Genomic DNA, 18,676 nt, shown 5'->3' with positions numbered 1-18,676 from the left:
ACACACCTCCCCTCAGATAGCTGTCAGTCTGTTCTCTGTTTCTATTTTGTTTGTTAGTTTCTTTTGTTCGTTAGAATCCACATATTAGTGAAATCAATTTCTCTTTGAAGACAAGAGAAAGACATCCTTTCTTTTTCATATAAATGCAAACTTAGGATATATATGGCTCTGCATTTCTCTTTATTCATTTAATAATGTATTATTGAAAACTTGCATCTCACTACAAACATAGAATATGTCATTGGATGGACATACCATAATTAATTTAACTGGCATTCTACTAATAAAAATTAATGTCTCAGTGATTGTTTTCACTATTAAAACAATGTTGCAATAAATACAACTAACAGTAGCAGAAATAGTGGAATTTCTAATGTTGTTGTTATTATTATTATTACTAGAGGCCCGGTGCACGAAATGCGTGCACTGGGGGAGGGGAGGTGTCCTCAGCCCGACCTGCACCCTCTCCGAGTCTGGGACCCCTCGCTTCTTACCACCTGCCTGCTCCTTACCGCTCGGCTCGCTGCTCCTTAGCGCTGCCACAGAGGCAGTAGAGGATCCTGCCACTGCCACTGCACACGCCAGCTGTGAGCCCGGCTTCTGGCTGAGTGGCACTCTCCCTGTGGGAGCGCACTAACCACCAAGGGGAAGCTCCTGCATTGAGAGCCTGCCCCCTGGTGGTCAGTGAGTGTCATAGCGACCAGTCGTTCCACCGGTCATTCCGCCATTCAGTTGATTTGTATATTAGGCTTTTATTATATAGGACTAGAGGCCCAGTGCACAAAATTCATGCACTTGGGAGGGAGGTTTCTCAGCCTGGCCTGTGCCCTCTCACAATCTGGGAGCCCGTGATTGATCACCCCAAAGAGGTAGGCCCTGCCCACCTGGCCTGGGCTCCGCGATGGATTCCCCCCACAGAAGGAGACCCCACCCACCCACTGCAGCCCATGGGTTGGTGGCCTGGGCCTCCCTTTTTGGGGTGATTGTGGAGCCCCTAGACTGATCAATAGCCCCACTGGCCAGTGGCCTGGGCCTCCCTCTTTAGGGCGATCATGGGGCAATGGTTGGGTCCCTGACCAATCACATCGCACCCACCTTGGCTGGCCTGGTGCCAGTGGGTATCATAGCGTGGTTGTCCAGAAAGTCGTCTGGATGGTCGTTCTGCTGTTCAGTCGTTCAGTCAATTTGCATATTACGCTTTTATTATTATCGATTATTACTATGCACCAGACACTGTCCTAAGTAATTTACATATAAAAACTCATTTAATACACATGCCAACTTTATGAGGTAGTCACTATTATTATCTTACTTTTATAAATGAGAAAACTGAGGTACATAGAAGTTAAATAAATTGCCCAAATTACACAGATGGTAAATATGTGTATATTTCCACATGTGTTAATAAATAGATGGGAAAATTTTCATGATATCAAAAAGAATATGCATTATGTTGTCATTGATATTGCCAAATTGCCCTTTAAGTGAGGCTATATCAAGTATATACTCCCTTCAACAGTGTATGAAATTTCCAAAATCCTTCTATTTACCAGTGGTGGGCATTGTGAAACTTGCTAATTTAATAGATGAACAAATCAAATTGCTGTTTTTGTTCAGCAATTAAATTGCTTTAATTCTAATAAAATTTAGGTAACTTCATTTAATTACTAGATATTTATAATATTTCCCTATGACCTATCTGTACTATAAATGTGTGGGGGTTTTTTTATATTGGGTTATCAGTATGTAAGATTCCCTAATATGCAAAGAAAATAATCCTGTGACTGTAATATATTTACAAATATTTTCCCCAGCATTGCTTTTTAAATTTGTTCACAAAGTTTTTATAGATGCATTTTTGAGAAACTAAGTTTAATTTTTATGTAGATTTCACAGTCTGAAAAAAATATATTATATTGTTTTTCTTATTTCCTTTCTTTATGTCTGTCTTTATGTATACCAATCTTCATATCTACTCTCTTTGTGTCTTTCTGCCCTTCCCTCCTATTTCTTTCCTTTTTCTATTTATTTTCTATTTTGATCTCTGATACAGATTGTTGAGTTAAACACATTCCTTAGATTAAAACCCTTGGTTATTGAATTTTATTGTATTTTCCCTCATCCTTTCCCCCACTACTCTTTCCTCCCTTATAGAATCCTGCTCAAAAGGTGTTTGATGTCATTGGTAAAGCTTTATTTGGAGGGAAATTTGGCCACTTACATTTATTTATCTATCTAATTGTAATCTCTCTCTCTTTGTAATCCTTACCTAAGGATATTTTTCCATTGATTTTAAGAAAGAGTGGAAGGGAGAGAGGAGGAGGAGAGTCTAGAGCAGCAGTTCTCAACCTGTGGGTCGTGACCCCTTTGGGGGTCGAACGACCCTTTCACAGGCGTCGCCTAAATACATCCTGCATATCAGATATTTACATTACGATTCATAACAGTAGCAACATTACAGTTATGAAGTAGCAACGAAAATAATTTTATGGTTGGGAGTCACCACAACATGAGGAACTGTATTAAGGGGTCGCGGGATTAGGAAGGTTGAGAACCACTGGTCTAGAGAGAGAGAAAAACATCGATATGAGAGATATCCATTGGTTGTGTTACAGAGAAACCAGAGAAGAACCAAGCAACACTCTGAGAGTTTGGAGTTACACTTTATTCACCGCGGTGGGCTTAGGGAAAATGAATCCAAATTCTAAGCAAAGCTACAAGCAGAACTTCCCTTTTTATGGAAGAGCCAGTCCTTTGTGCACTTAGTGGTTATCTTGCTGGCGGCCTTGAAAACTACACAGTTCTCATGGCATTGGGCGTATCTAGTCTCTGGCCTTCAAGGTCAGACAGCTAAGTTGATCTTCCTCATTATTCAAGCAGGCTAAAGCGGGCTAGAAAGCAGTTATTTTTTCAGAATAAGAGGCCGTCTAAAGAATAGCAGAGAATTCCAAACAGTAGTTTTACAGAATAGGGGTTTGCCTTCACAGTTGCCTCCTACATGCACTTCGACACTAACTAAGGAATGGAGCCTGCAACTGAGGTAAATGCCCTTGACCAGGAATCTAAACCGTGACCCTTTGGTCTGCGGGCTGACTCTCTAAACACTGAGCCAAAACGGCCAGGGCTGTAATCTCTTTAAATACACATATGCATATGCATATACATATACATCATATTTTTATTTTAAATATTGTAATTTACATAAATAACATCATGCTGTATATATTTCTTTATTTATTAATAATTTCACACTGTGTTTTAAAATCAGTCCATGTGACTTCCTGCCCCAGTATTGCAGTTAGTTATCCATTACCCTGGATGCAGGCATCTCTGTTGCCCATCTCAAACTATGTCATGATAAACAGTCTTGCCCTTGTCTGACCACCGACGTGAGTGAGGAGACCGCTGGCTTGTATGCAATACTCCTACGTAACTTCTCGAGGTGTCGTCACAGTGCCCTTCAGAAACAAGGCACCGTTTCACACTTCCAACAGAAGTAACATTTTCTTTCCGCCACGTCTTGGCTGACACCAAGAATTAGCTAACACTACAATCTTTGACAATCTTGGGTATAAAATGAGATCTACTTCTTTAGAATCGTATTTCTTTGATTATAAGAAGCATTGAACGCCTCTTCAATTTTTAGCCATTCAAATTTTCCTTCTTTTTAGTGTCTAATACTTAAATCAGTTGGCAGTGGATGGTGAAAAGACCAGCGACAAGTTGAATAGTTTCTAAAACCCTACCTTAGAGTAAACTACTAAATCCTAGTTACAGTTTCTCCACTATATGATTTACAATCTGTCTTCCTCGCTGAGGGTGACTTCCCAGGGAGGGCTGTCAGTCAGACAGACTCACCAGTCCAGCTGAATAGGTAGTTCACACTGCCCTGCATTCTAATCGATCAGTCAGTAACTCTGATGGCATAAAGTCTATGCCAAACACACAATTGATAATTCTTAATATTATTCTTGTTCCTAGTACCTAAAATTAAATAAAACTCTTCTAATTCCTCCCTCTATCCCCAGTAAAAACGCTTTAATAGCACTACAGTAAAATGACCTACAATGAACATTTGCAACTTTGCCTAGAAATTGGTGCTCAGCAGGACAGAGAAATGGGATTTGTGAGGCTGCGGATTTAAAAGCTACAAAACAAGTGCCCCTAAGGTCAATGAGCAGCAAATGGTTCAAAATTTTGGAAAGTAATATGAAAATGCAAGTGAATATTTCTTTGACCCAGCAATTACACTCCTGATTTGCTACAGAAAGCAATTCAAAAGAAGAGAACTATGCCTCCCCTGAAGATATTCACTGCAGGGGGAGTTACAGTTACAAAGGAAGCAGTTAATTTGATAACAGTTAAAACTACAATGCATCTGGGCAAAGCCTGAATTTGGAATCTTTTATTTTCATTTTAAAATGTATTTTAGTATTTTTGTATTTTAATGGTAAATAAGGCCTCTGAAAATTTAATCAATAAAAAGACATGTTCACTTCTTAAGATTTAATAAGCTACGTACCATTAAGCAGGTCTAAAGGGATAAACAAGCGTGGCTGAGCAGGGTGGAGATGAAGGATGAGAGTGATAGAGATCAGAGCCTCTAACAGAATCTGCAAATTCGGATTTTTAGAAGCGCAATTTTGGGTTTATATATTAAGTGGGTCTTCAGGAGCAACTGATCTAAATGAAATGTGTGCTAAGTATTGATTATTAAGAATGAGCACAGTGTGAAGAAACGCTATCTGAACCCATAGTTGTAGGATGCATATTAAAATATCTGCCCAACTTTACTCTCTGAGCATCTGAACAAGGTATTTGCTTGTTGAGCCCTATTTTCTCTGATATTGCTGAGCTGTGATAAGGGGAAGTTTTTCAGTGGAGAAGGCTGAGATTTCTCTTTTGGCATGTGTGACTCCCATTCATCTCCTCTGAATGAATTTTCCATTTGTGTGAGGATATATCCCTGCCCTTCCATCATTTGAATGAGGAAAGATAATTCATCAACCCTATTCAGACTTTATTATTAGAATAGTCCACTTGCCAAATCCTTTTAAAGAGGAATCCCTGAATGTTAACTGAAAATGCTCAGAGCCCTGCGGTGTGGCCCAGTGGTTGAGCATTGACCTATGAACCAGGAGGTCACATTTCGATTCCCAGTCAGGATACATGCCGTGGGCTCCATCCCAGTGTGGGGCGTGCAGGAGTCAGCCAACCAATGATTCTCTCTCATTGATGTTTCTATCTCTCTCTCTCCTTCTCCCTTCTTTTCTGAAATAAAAAAGATATTTTAAATGCTCATAGATTCATATATTTCAAGTATATTTTCTCCTTGAAGGGGATTACATAACTGTCAAACTATGAAGATGGAAAAGTTATAATCCATATGCTCATGACTCTTAAATTCTAATCCCCAAGTTAAAACCTCTATTTCTGGGACGCAACTCATATAAATCAACTTTCCAATTGGCACTTCTATTTGGGTGTCTTAAAGACAGCTCAACCTAATTGTATTCTATACTGAACACCTCACTTACTTTCAAAATCTCTATCCCACTGACTGAAACCACTATCTACTCAGCTTTCCACACCAAGATCATCCTTGGTTTCTCCTCCCTCATCTCCTACAATCAAATAGTCAACAAATTCTATTGATTATGTTGCTTATGTTTCAGCTAAAATCCATCCATTTCTCAACACCCCTTATCACAGGAATTATCACACTTTGTCATCATTGAATTTTATATATGAGTCTGATTTCACCTCTTAAAAGTAAGCTGGTCTTTTTCCTAGTAACTAGCCCAGAGTTGGGAGCATATTAAGCACTGCACAGACACTTTTAAATTACTAAAAAGTTAAAATGAGAAAATAAGCATAAACAAACATGCATAAAAGATCAAGTTCTGTTAAAAGGTAAAATGTTTTCAAAAAGATGAAATAGAAATAAACATAGTTTCCCTTTATTCTATTTTAACTTCTAAATGAAGTGTATGTTTTGCTCCTTCTTTGTGCTAAAGGCTGTGGTGTATATACTTGCAAAAATTATTTGCTTTCTTGTAACAACTTTTAGGTTGTAGATTCTTTATACATAAAGTACTAAAGATTAAAAAAGATTACATACTTATAAATAACAATATTCTAATATTATCATACTTGTTTTTCACTAAACCCTTGGGAAATAAGCAGGAATTTTAAAAATATCATTTTCAGATAAGGAATAAAGATTTAGAAAAAGTGGAACTCAAATCCAGTTTTTCCTGATTTTCATTTAAAGTTATGTACACTATATTATGAAATGTATTTTAAAAAGTGTCAATGGGTTGGCTACTTCTAACCAAATCTCCCTAGAAGATCATGGAAAGAGAATATCACTTGTTTAATTTTATTGTTTTAATATATTTTTATTTATTTCAGGGAGGAAGGGAGAGGGAGAGGGAGATAGAATCATCAATGATGAGAGAGAATCATTGATCAGCTGCCTCCTGCATGCCCCCGCACTGGGGATTGAGCCTGCAACCCAGGCATGTGCCCTGACCGGGAATCAAACTGTGAACTTCTGGTTCTTAGTTAGGTCAACGCTCAACCACTGAGCCATACCGGCTGGGCCCACTTGTTTCATTTTAAAGAAGATCTGTGTGTCTTAACCATAACTTAATTTTCTAAGCAAATGACACCTCTAGATGCTTTACCTAAAGATATTTGATATAATATATCCTTTGAATTTGCCTTATTGTTTTTAAAATTGTGAGTAGATTTGACTTCTTAGTTTTTGAGTGATGAGTTAAAATAACAACTTAAATAGCCATCCTATGTAATAAAAGGCTAATATGCAAATTGTCCCCTCAGGAGTTTGACCGACCAGGAGTTCGACTGCTTGCTATGACATGTGCTGACCACCAAGGCGCGGCCCAGAATGAAGGCAGCCGGGGGAAGGAAGGCCCCACTCAGCCCTGATCTCTGGCCAGGCCTAGGGACCCTACCCATGCACGACTTTCGTGCACCGGGCCTCAAGTATGTGAATATTTGCATTACTCCACCTTATACAAAATCAGACAAAGAATCTTACTTTGGGGTCAGGGGAAGTGCTAGACAAAATGAAGGGTTTTATAACCACAACACAGAGATATCTGGATCGGTGTACATCTATTCTCCACTGGAAACTCCTCCTATTAGCCTTAGTTTAATCAGCTGGAAATCTGATGAAAGACTACTGAGTAAAGCCCAGAATCCATTGATCCTGACTGTGAGTAAGAAGCAGGTCAGCAATGCTGGCATCCATTCCCATGGGCTTGTGTAGCAAAGTGATTCAGCCCACAGCTCTGGAGACTGTCATCGTTGGTGTCCTAACTTCATAATGAACTATTTTAGTCTCATGAACAAGTTTCACAGTGGATTAAACCTGTTTTATATTTCATATATTTTCTATGATTTTTTAAAAATTCTGTATATCATACAGCTGGCAAAGTGCATGGCACATAAGTTATTGGTAAACTTACTAGCAATTCTTTTTTTTAATATATTTTATTGATTTTTTACAGAGAGGAAGGGAGAGAGATAGAGAGTTAGAAACATCGATGAGAGAGAAACATCGATCAGCTGCCTCCTGCACATCTCCCACTGGGGATGTGCCCACAACCCAGGTACATGCCCTTGACCAGAATCGAACCTGGGACCTTTCAGTCCGCAGGCCGACGCTCTATCCACTGAGCCAAACCGGTTTCAGCAACTAGCAGTTCTTAAGAGCAGAGTTACAGACTGTCAAAGGTGGAAGAGGCCTTAATAAGTATAAGTGAGTAAATTGATTACCAGAATGTGGAGGTAGTTTTCCCAAAGTCACAGAGACAGGTTCCAATACAACAGTGGGTCTCAAACTTTGGAGTAGATCAGAATGAGCTGGAGGACCAATCTATCCACTTTTGTTGGGTCCCACTCCCATCCTTTCTATAGATATCACTCAAGACCACAGATCTTTGCATTTCTACCAAGTTCTGAGATGATGCCAATGCTGTTAGTCCACGTACTGCGATGAGAATCACTGCAGTGGTGATCAGTGCACGGTACTGTGCTGTACCCCTGCATATCCCTGTGACATTCAAGGTACATTGATGTCCATCACCAGGCAGCCTAGGGTGTGTGTTTCATGAGCCATAGTTGAAAAAGTAAATTTAATACGTAAACTAGTTTTATTTCATATTAGCACATTATAATCATCAGCTTACATATTAATAATTAAATCTAAATGTCTTCCCTAAGGCCAAAGTGTGACTTCATGACCAGTGCATCTAACACCACTGCCTATGCTTTTACTCCATCTCAAAACTGGATTCTTTCCAATATTCCATGGGGGGGGGGACTTATTCCTAAAAAGGAGGAAAGGCAATACAATGGAATAAAGATAGTATTTTCAACAAATGGTGCTGGAACAACTAGACATCCACATAACCATCCCCCCCCCCCAAAAAAAAGAATCTAGACACAGACCTTACACTCTATAAAAATTAAGTCAAAAAGAATCATAAATCAGAATTTTAAAAGGAAAATTATAAAACTACTAAAAGATAATATGGGGAGAAAATCTAGATGACCTTGAATATGGCAATGACTTTTTAGTACAACAACAAAGGCACAATTCATGACAGAAATAATCTATAAGCTGTACTTCAGAAAAATTAAAAAAAAATTGCTCTAGGAAAGGCTCTCTCATTCAAGAGAATGAAAAGACAAGTCACAAGACTGTTATTCAAGGCACACAAAGAACTCTTAAAACTCAATAATAAGAAAACAAACAGCCCAGATATTTTAAATGGGCCAAAGACCTTAACAAACACCTGACCAAAGAAATGCAAATGGAAATAGGCACTTTAAAAGATGCCTTTGTCTCAAAGAAGTGAAAAGTAAAACAACAATTACACCTATTAGCATGACTAAAACCTGGAACACTCTCAGTACCAAATGATGGGGAGAATGGGGAGCAACAGGAACTCTCATCTACTGCTACTGGGAATGCAAAATGGTGCGGCCACTTAGGAAGATATTTTGGCAGCTTCTAATAAAACTGAACATACTCTTACCAATTGGTCCAGCAATTGTGCTCCTTGGTGTTTGCCCCAAAGGAATTTATGTCCACACACACACACACACACACACACACAAAAAAAAACACAAAACAAACAAACAACAAAAAAAACCTGCGCATGGATGTTTACAGAAACTTTACTCATAACTCAAACTTTGGAAGCAACCAATGTGTCCTTCAGTAGGTGGCAAACAAACTGTGTTGCATCCAGATAATGCAGTGTTATTCAGTGATAAACAGAAATGAGCTATCAAACCATGAAAAAATACAGGGAAAATGTAAATGCAAAAAAAGTGGAAAAAGCCAATGATCCCAACTATATGACATTCTGGAAAGGGCAAACCTGTGGAGACAGTAAAAGTTCAGTGGTTGCCAGGGATTAGAATTAGGAGGCAGGGAAGGACAGATAGGCAAAGCACAGAATATTTTTAGGGCAGTGAAAATACCCTGTATGGATCCGAATACATTCATTATACATTTGCCAAAACTCATAGAACGTACACCACCAAAGTGAACCTAAATGTAAACCTACGAATTTGGGGTGATTATAATGTATTCATGGAGGTTCATCAATTATAACAAAGGTACCAGTTTGATGGAGGATATTGATAATGGGGGGAGGCTATGCATGTGTGGAGACAGGGAGTATATGGAAAATTTTTGTGTCTTCATCTTAATTTTGCTGTGAACCTAAAACTGCTTTAAAAGGTAAAGTCTTTAAAATAGATTAAAAAGAGAAAAAAAAAGACAGAAGCTCTATTGGAGCGATGTAGCCTCAAGTGAAGGAATGCCAGTAGTCCCCAGAGGCTGGAAGAGCCAGAGGTCAGATTCCCCCCTGGACCTGCCATAGGAACTGCTGGCCACTAACACCTGGATTTCAGCGCAGTGATAGGATTTCAGATGCCCTGCTTCCAGAACTGTGAGAGAATAAATTTCTGTTGTTTTAAGGGAGAAAAAACCCACCTCACTCCTCATTAGTGTTAATAAGCATCAAATTAGTGGTAGGGTGAGAGGTGATGACGACATGCTAAAATGACAACTACCCTGAGACAGGTGTGCACTCAATATTAATCAACACACTGCATCAGCTCAAGGCATGCAGCCCACTAAGTGTGGGGTATGTGCGGCCCGTGGGACAAAAGTCGGGTGAGACTTGTGTGGAGCTGGGAGGAGAACAGCATAGTTTAAGGCAGTCCGCCAACACAGTGGCCTCTGAGATAGACCTTAGCTCTTATCTTTGATGCTGTTGCCTTGGGCAAGGCACATTGTCGTCCTGGAACTTCGTTTTCTCTTCAGTAAATGTGCAATTATAAAAGTACCTGCATGTACTAGTATACTGGTATATATATACAGTGGGGCCTTGACTTACGAGTGTCCCAACTAACAAGTTTTTCAAGATACCAGCCGTCTCTCGGCCGATTTTTTGCTTTGAGTTGCGAGCTAAAATTCGGGTTACGAGCCAGCTTCAGATACCCCACCACTAGTTGGCGCAGAGAATGTCACAGTGAACGCCACAACATCAGCCCAGTATCACGTGCCTCACTCGTTCACTTTTGATTTGACATACGAGTAATTTGAGTTACGAGCTCCATCAGGGAAAGAATTAAACTCGTAAGTCAAGGCCCCACTCACACTCAGCCTTTCCTCCTGTGTATCTCCTTTATTTTTTCTCATACAACTACCACACTTGGAATACTTTAGGCACCAGAGGTGTGGGCTTGTCCCCCATACCATGCAAGTGTCCTGCAACTCAATTCTGATACTATCGACCTGGAGATAATATAAGATTTCACAGGTTAAGGGCTCAGTCCCATGAAACTATCCATCACATCACAGGCCAATTGGAAGTAGTAGGTCCCCTGGTTACCCACAACTTCTGTCTGCTTGGCAACAAATCAAAGGTTTCCATAACCTCCTTCCCATTGATTTTATTTTATTTTATTTTTTGCTAGAACAGCTCACAGAACTTAAAGAAATACTTATATTTATCAATTTATTTCAAAAATGATAAAGCACATGAATAGCCAGATGAAGAGATGCACTGGTCACGGTCTGGGAGGGTCCTGAGTATAGGATCTTCTGGCCCCATGCAGTTGGGGTGTGTCACCATGTCAACATGTGCTTGTGTTCACCAACCGGGAGTCCTTGAATCACACACCATTGACATTTTTATGGAGGCTTCCTCACATAGGCATGACCAATTATTAACTCCATCTCCAACCCCTCTCCCCTCTCTAGAGAATGATGGTGGGGCTGAAAAAGCTTCTAATAATGACTTTATCTTCCTGATGACCAGCCCCAATACAGGAGCTCAACCAGAGTTAACTATTTAGAACAACAAAAACAACAACAACAACAACAACAATCATATCACCTGAGAAATTCTAAGGGATTTAGGAGCCCAGTGCTAGGAATCAGGTTCAAAGACAAAATATCGTCAGGCACCACTTTAAGCACAGGGATACATTCTGAGAAATGTGTCATTAGGTGATTTCTTCACTCTATGACCATCTTAGAGTGCACTTACACAAAGTGTAAGATGGTATAGCCTACTACACACCTAGGCTATATGGTATAGTGTATTGCTCCTAGGCTACACACCTGTACAGCATGTTATTGTACTGAATACTGTAGGCAACTATAACACAATGGTAAGTATTTATGTATCTAAACATTTCTAAACATAGAAAAGGTACAGAAAAAACATGGTATAAAAGATTTTAAAAAATGGTATGCCTGTAAATGGAGCTGCAAGTTGCTCTGGGTGAGTCAGTGAGTGAGGGTGAGTGTGAAGGCCGAGGACATTGCTATACACTACTGTAGACTTTATAAACACCGTGCACTTAGGCGACATCAATTTATAAAAAATATTTTCTGCCCTAGCCAGTTTGGCTCAGTGGATAGAGCATCGGCTTGCGGACTGAAGGGTCCCAGGTTCGATTCTGGTCAAGGGCACATGCCCGGGTTGCAGGCTCAATCCTCAGTCAGGGGCGTGCAGGAGGAAGTTGATCAATGATTCTTTCTCATCATCGATGTTTCTATCTTTCTCCTCCCTCTCTCTTCTTCTCTAAAATCAATAAAAATACATTTTTAAAAAATATATTTTCTTTAATAATAAATTAACATTAGCTTACTGTAATGTTTTTACTTGATAAACTTTTTCACCATTTCCACTCTTATAACAACACAGCTTAAAACACATATTGTACAGCTGTACAAAAATATTTTATTTCTTTATATCCTACTAGAGGCCCAGTGCATGAATTCATGCACAGGTGGGGACCCTCTTGGTGGCCTGTGGGGATCTGGCCAAAACCTGAAGTCCAATGCCGCCTGCAGCTCCTGCCTGCCACTCCTGTTCATCCTGGCCCCACTGCACCTGCCGAGGGCTCGTGCCCAATCAGTCTCAATGGGGAGAGGCTCATGCCACTGCAGCAGCACTCGCCATCCGTGATCCCTGTGTCTGGTGTCCTCCTGAAGGGAGTGGCCTGCGGGACTGGGCTGAAACCGGCTCTCTGACATCCGCCGAGGGGTTCTGGATTGGAAGAGGGCACAGGCCAGGTCGAGGGACCCCACTGGTGAAAGATCAGGGCCAGGGAGGGATCAAGGGAGGGCTCCAGGGCATGTCCGGCCCCATCTCACCAAGCCCAGATCAGGGCCGATTGGGGCCGGCCAACCAGGGAGGGACATGGGAGGTTGGCCAGCCAGGAAGGGACCAAGGGAGGGCTCCATCTCACTCAGTCCTGATTGGCCAGACCCCAGCAGCAAGCTAACTTACTGGTCAGAGCATCTGCCCCCTGGTGGTCAGTGCACATCATAGCGAGCAGTTGAGCAGCCTTAGCATATCATCAGCATATTATGCTTTGATTGGTTGAACAGTAGACCAGTCACTGGACGACCAGACACTTAGCATATTAGGCTTTTATTATATAGGATTGTGTAAGCTTTTCACTTTCATTTTTTTGTTTTTTACTTTTTAAATTAATTTGTTAAAAACTGAGACACAAACATTCACATTAGCCTAGGTTTACACAGATTCAATATCCACATCACTGTCTTCCACTCCACATCTCATCCCACTGGAAGGTCTTCAGGGGCAACAATGTGCCTGGAGCTCTCATCGCCTGTGCTGACAATGCCTTCTTCTGGAGCACCTTCTGAAGGACCTAACTGGGGCTCTTCTTGAGGAGGTAGCACTCTTTTCAGTAATATGCCCATGATGGTTTGCTTGTTGTTTTTTTTCATCAATAGATTTGCTGATAAGCAGATAATGCACCTTCTTCTCCATTAATAAACATTCTTCTCCATTAATAAAAGCCTCCCAGTGTTGGGGTTCATGTTGTCAAACATTTTAAGAGACTTGTGGTGAGCAGACATTTTGGATCTTGATTGGTGTTGGATGCACAACATTATGATTGTACTAAAAGCAATGAAAATGTATACATTAAGAAGGCTAATTTTATGTTATACGAATTTTATCTCAATAAATTCTTTCCTGTTGCAGTTCCAATAACTCCTCGTTAGTTACTTCCGCAGAGACCACCTCTAGGAACTCCTCAATGTCATCCCATCCACAACCAGCTTAAAAGTGGTTTGTCATGTCAACAACAGCCTTCTTGATTTTTGCAACTTACACATTCTTGACAAACCCTTTGTGGTCATGGACAAGATTTTGAGTGTTTTCTTCCAGATGTCATTCATACACTTCTTGATGACATCACCAAAACCCAAGCAAAGCTCTTGACATTATCATAGATGTTGTTGTGTTCCAGAATTGTATCACTGTTTTTCAATGTCTTCCTGGGCAAAGGTCCTCCTCTGGCAGTAGGCCTTCAAAGCTGCTATACTTGACCCACTGGTTCGATCAAAGAGGTAGTATTTGGAGGGAAAACCACCCCTTTGATATTGGGGTGAAGATCACCAAAAAAGGAAGGTCTAGACACATTATCAAGAATAAGCAAAATCTTGAAAGGTATGTTATTCTCCAAATGTACTTCTTTATTTCATCGGCATAGCAATTAGGAGGGCTCTTGGAAGAGAAGCTGGGTGACCCACGACTTGTATTGCCCCTGCAGCACACTGGCAGTGAGTGCCTATTTATCTGCTTGAAGACCCTGAGGTTCTCACTATGCCACATCACAAAGGGTTTCCATTTGTAGCCTGCAACATTGCCCAGAGCAAAAATGTTATTTTGTCTTTAAAGCTTGGAAACCTAGCGTTGATTTGGCCTTCTTATGAATCAGAGTCCTTTTAGGCATCCGTTTTCACAATAGGGAGTTTTCATTCATATTGAATATCTGCTATGGCAAGTAATTTTCCTCTATAATTAGCTTATCTGGAGTTTTCAAGCATTCTCAACTGCCATCACATCAGCAGACTCATCACTCACTTTCACATGTAATGACTAGTGACCCGGTACACAGATTCAAGCACATTGAAAGAAAATTAATTAGAAGAATATTTTAATATCACTATTCGCCATTTCTCTATAATAGAAGTGTCAGAGATGAAAGAAAATTAGTAAAATGCATAGTAAGATCATGTAAAATTGATTAATAAATAAACAATAACAACATGATATAACATCATTTAAAATAGGATTGAACGTGTCTTAGACGGAGAGATGAAATCCATAATACTGCATTTGTGTGACTTGCATCCTTACATTTTGTTTAGTATTATTGTCGATTACACTGTCATCTCTGAGTCTTAATGCAATATCCGTTCCCCAGCCTTTTTCACCATGTGGAAAAAGAATAGGATACGTCATTGCATCTAATGTAGGAAACAGGATACTGATTTGTTTCATGTTAGTGGCATTCGGATTACTGGGATCTGGTTTACAATGAACGATGTGGGCTTCTTTCAGCTTCAGAATGTCAACAAAAACAACCAAATTCACAATCGACAATGACAGATCGAAACACACACGAGATTGGTGCCAGCGAGAGCTTTATATGTATCACACATGCGCAAGTCAACGTTTATTTTTAAATTGCCAGTACGTGTCATGTATCGGTCAGTTGGTCGGTTGGACGGACCAACAGTCAGTCACTTAGCCTTTTACCTATATAGATTAGTGATTCTTGAAGTGTTTAAACCACCCAGAGCTAGCAGTAAATTCAATGATTTAGATGGGTTTAGCCATTTCTTTCAACATTGCAAACTTTTTGTTTTGACCAGAATCATCATAGTGTTGAGAGGAATATGCTCCTATATCTGGTCTGCAGTACAGGTCATTAGAAGTTTCCTTATAACTGATATAATTTTTGAATTGTTGTTATTCTGCTGCCTTCAATGAAGCAGATCCATGAACAGCTTCCATCACTTTGTTCTTGTTCTTCAAGATCAGAGCTATGGTGGAATGAGACATGCCTATCTGGGGAACAATCACTATTGCTGATTTTTCACCTTTATAGTTCTTAATCATTTCCAATTTAGTTTTCAGGTCAATCACTCAACACAGCCTCTTACTGACAACATTAGCAGTGGATCTTGTGCATGTAGGGCCATGATGAACAAAACATAAATTAAGTCAAGCACAGGAGAAAATGATCCATCAATAGACACAGTAAACACGAGATGTATGAGGTTGTTGTGGCATAAAACGACATACTGTTTTACAGCAAACTTATTTTATAATTAGAAAGAGTACACTCTAAAATAATGATAAAAACTATAGTATAGTAAATACATAAACCAGTAACAATTATTATCACTATCAAATATTATGTGCTATACATAATTGTAGGTACTGTACTTTTATATGACTGACAGTACAATAGGTTTGTTTACACCAGCATCACCACAAACACCTGAGTTAACCTATTGCTTTATGACATTACAAAGGCTACATTGTCATTATGCAACAGGAATTTTTCAGCTCCATTTTAATCTTAAGGGACCACCATCAGATATGCTGTTCATAGTTGACCAAAATGTTGTTATGCACTATATGAGTGCCTTAGGACAAAAGGTGATCCTAGTGTTCTCATCTTTTCAGAGTTGACAAGGGTTTGGGGTGCTCTGTTCCAGAAACTGGAAACAAAGACCAATATATATTTTTTTCATGATCTCACACTGCCTCACAAGGCAACTACCAGTCTGAAAACTCTGTAAAGATCAGGTATAGCCCTAGCCGGTTTGGCTCAGTGGATAGAGCATCAGCCTTCGGACTCAAGGGTCCCAGGTTCGATTCCGGTCAAGGGCATGTACCTTGGTTGCGGGCACATCCCCAGTGGGGAGTGTGCAGGAGGCAGCTGATCGATGTTTCTCTCTCATCGATGTTTCTAACTCTCTATCCCTCTCCCTTCCTCTCTGTAAAAAATCAATAAAATATATTAAAAAAAAAGATCAGGTATAGACTTAGGGGTGTGCTTTTTCCCCCTTTTTTTTGGTCTTAACAGTGGTTGATCAGAACCTGTCAAAGTATAAACCATATTGTAGGCATACTATAAACATTTATTTATTACATCAATGATGACTGATATAAAAACGAAATGAAGTAATGATGCAAAACACTTAAAAGAGAGTCTAGTTCTTAATAAGACCATTAATGATGCTAATATTATTTTTATTGGAGAATGGAAATTAGTATTAAAGGATGAAAAACTTCATGAATTAAGACTCAAAGACCTGAAATTATATTAACACAATTGTTTCTGGACTTGTTTCCTTCTTTGAAAGATTATTTGCTTAATTTATCAGTACTAACAAAATCCTTACTCCTGTGTTTAAAACTTACATGCACAATTTACCTTGCATAAATATGCTGTTACTAAGAAATAACCAATGTTTTCATTGTTATTTGTTTCTTTGTTCACTTGAGAAATTATCTCACTGAGAGATTCCTACACTATTTTTATGAGAAAAAAATTTATTACCATTGATTTAGGAGTAAAGTTAAAAATTTAATTACTTCCTACACCTATTTTTTTTTAATCTCAAGAGTTGTTTGGTTTGGTGTAGGTAGGCGTTTTTAGATTTGCTATGTTTTTTTCATGTGCTAGTTAAAGCTTTTAAAGTCTAGCACTAATTCCAGAATATGCATAATTCTTATTACAAAATAAAGGACTACTTCTTAGACAATTGAAGTTGTGGAGACAAAAGCAACAAATCACACAGGCGATAATTTTTCATTTTGCTAAAACCCTCTATATATTATTCAATGTGCTCTATCATGTTACTTGATGTTATAGGAAATCACCTTATCTTTTAATGGATAAATGCCAAAAGAAGCCCTTTATCAGTTTTTCCTAAGGCTTTGGATATATTCCTGGAAATAAGTAGAAAGCCGATTAAGCTAAAGCTCATAAAGAAAGTCAGAATTTAGGTTTCCAATGAGCCCTTTATTCTGTGCTTTCTCCACTGCCATAGAACTCATTTTAGCCACAACCAAAAACCTGAGGTCTCACTGCAAAATAAGTCATGTGAGTCAGTAACAAATCTTTGTTTACTCTAAAGTATACATTATTCATACGTTTTCTTTCTCATTCATTTTATTTCTATTTAGTAACAAAATCTGTCTCGTGTAGTTTAGAACAGGACCCTAAGTATTTTTCTGTGATTTTGTGAGAAACAGATGTGACCAAAACAATTTTCATGAAATACCTGTTCCTTTGCATGATCATGATTGCACCCCGGAATTGAAGACTGTCTGTAGAAATGACTTACGATGATCAAAGCATTCGAGATTCCAGAGACTGATGCTAATCCCACCAGGACAAACTTTCCACACAAGCTCCATGGAAAGGAGGTCCTGTGGCTGGCTGAGGGAAAAGTTCTAGAAGGGGCCTTTGACTGTCAGTCATCCATCCATCCGTTCAGCTACTCATTCGTTCACTCACTCACTTATGCAATTTTTCATTCATTTGTTCATTTATTCAAGAAGAATTGGCGTCTGTTTAAAAAACACAGATATGTTTTTGCCCATGACACTTTTTCTGATGATATTTGAAACTTAAAATGGTTCTTTTATTTATTTAAACATAAACATTGCCATTATTTTATATTTGTGCCAGTTACTCAGTACAATAACTCTTTCAACACACCCACTCTTCTATCTTTGCTCAATACAGCTGGGACTGAAATCCTAAAAACCACTTTCTTGCTTTGCCAGCTCGCACTGTTAGGCTCTGCCAGTAGAGGGCAGTAGAGGGAGACAGCAAGGCTGGAGGAGGGGAGAACTGCTCCTTCTGATTTGCTTTGGGGCTGCCTTCTGTTTGAATGAACAACACTTCGGTTTTGCTTCTTTACCTTGGAAGCAACAGTGGCAGCAGCTCCACTCAGTTTGCAGGTTTTTCATCACTTACGAAACCAGCCTCATCACTCCTGGACGTCAGAGACACCAGCACCAACTAGCCAGAGCTCCCTCTCCAGAGGTCTGAGTTTCAGCTCTGTGGGGATCCCCCTTGGAGTTACTAAATTTTAACAATCCAGACTTCTTTCCCCCCAGCCCTAGGATTAAGAGCTGTTTTTCATGATTGCTACTACACTGACACTTTAAAGTTGGCTTTTCACCCTTTCAGTTTCCTAGTAAACACCATTGTACTTACAGTCGTGCATCACTGAACAATGGGGATATGTTTGATAAATGCATCA

This window comes from Myotis lucifugus, unplaced genomic scaffold, assembly GCF_000147115.1.
Source record: "Myotis lucifugus unplaced genomic scaffold, Myoluc2.0 scaffold_335, whole genome shotgun sequence".
Lineage (NCBI taxonomy): Eukaryota > Metazoa > Chordata > Mammalia > Chiroptera > Vespertilionidae > Myotis > Myotis lucifugus.
The sequence above is the reverse complement of the archived record's forward strand: the minus strand, read 5'-3'. Positions refer to the sequence as shown.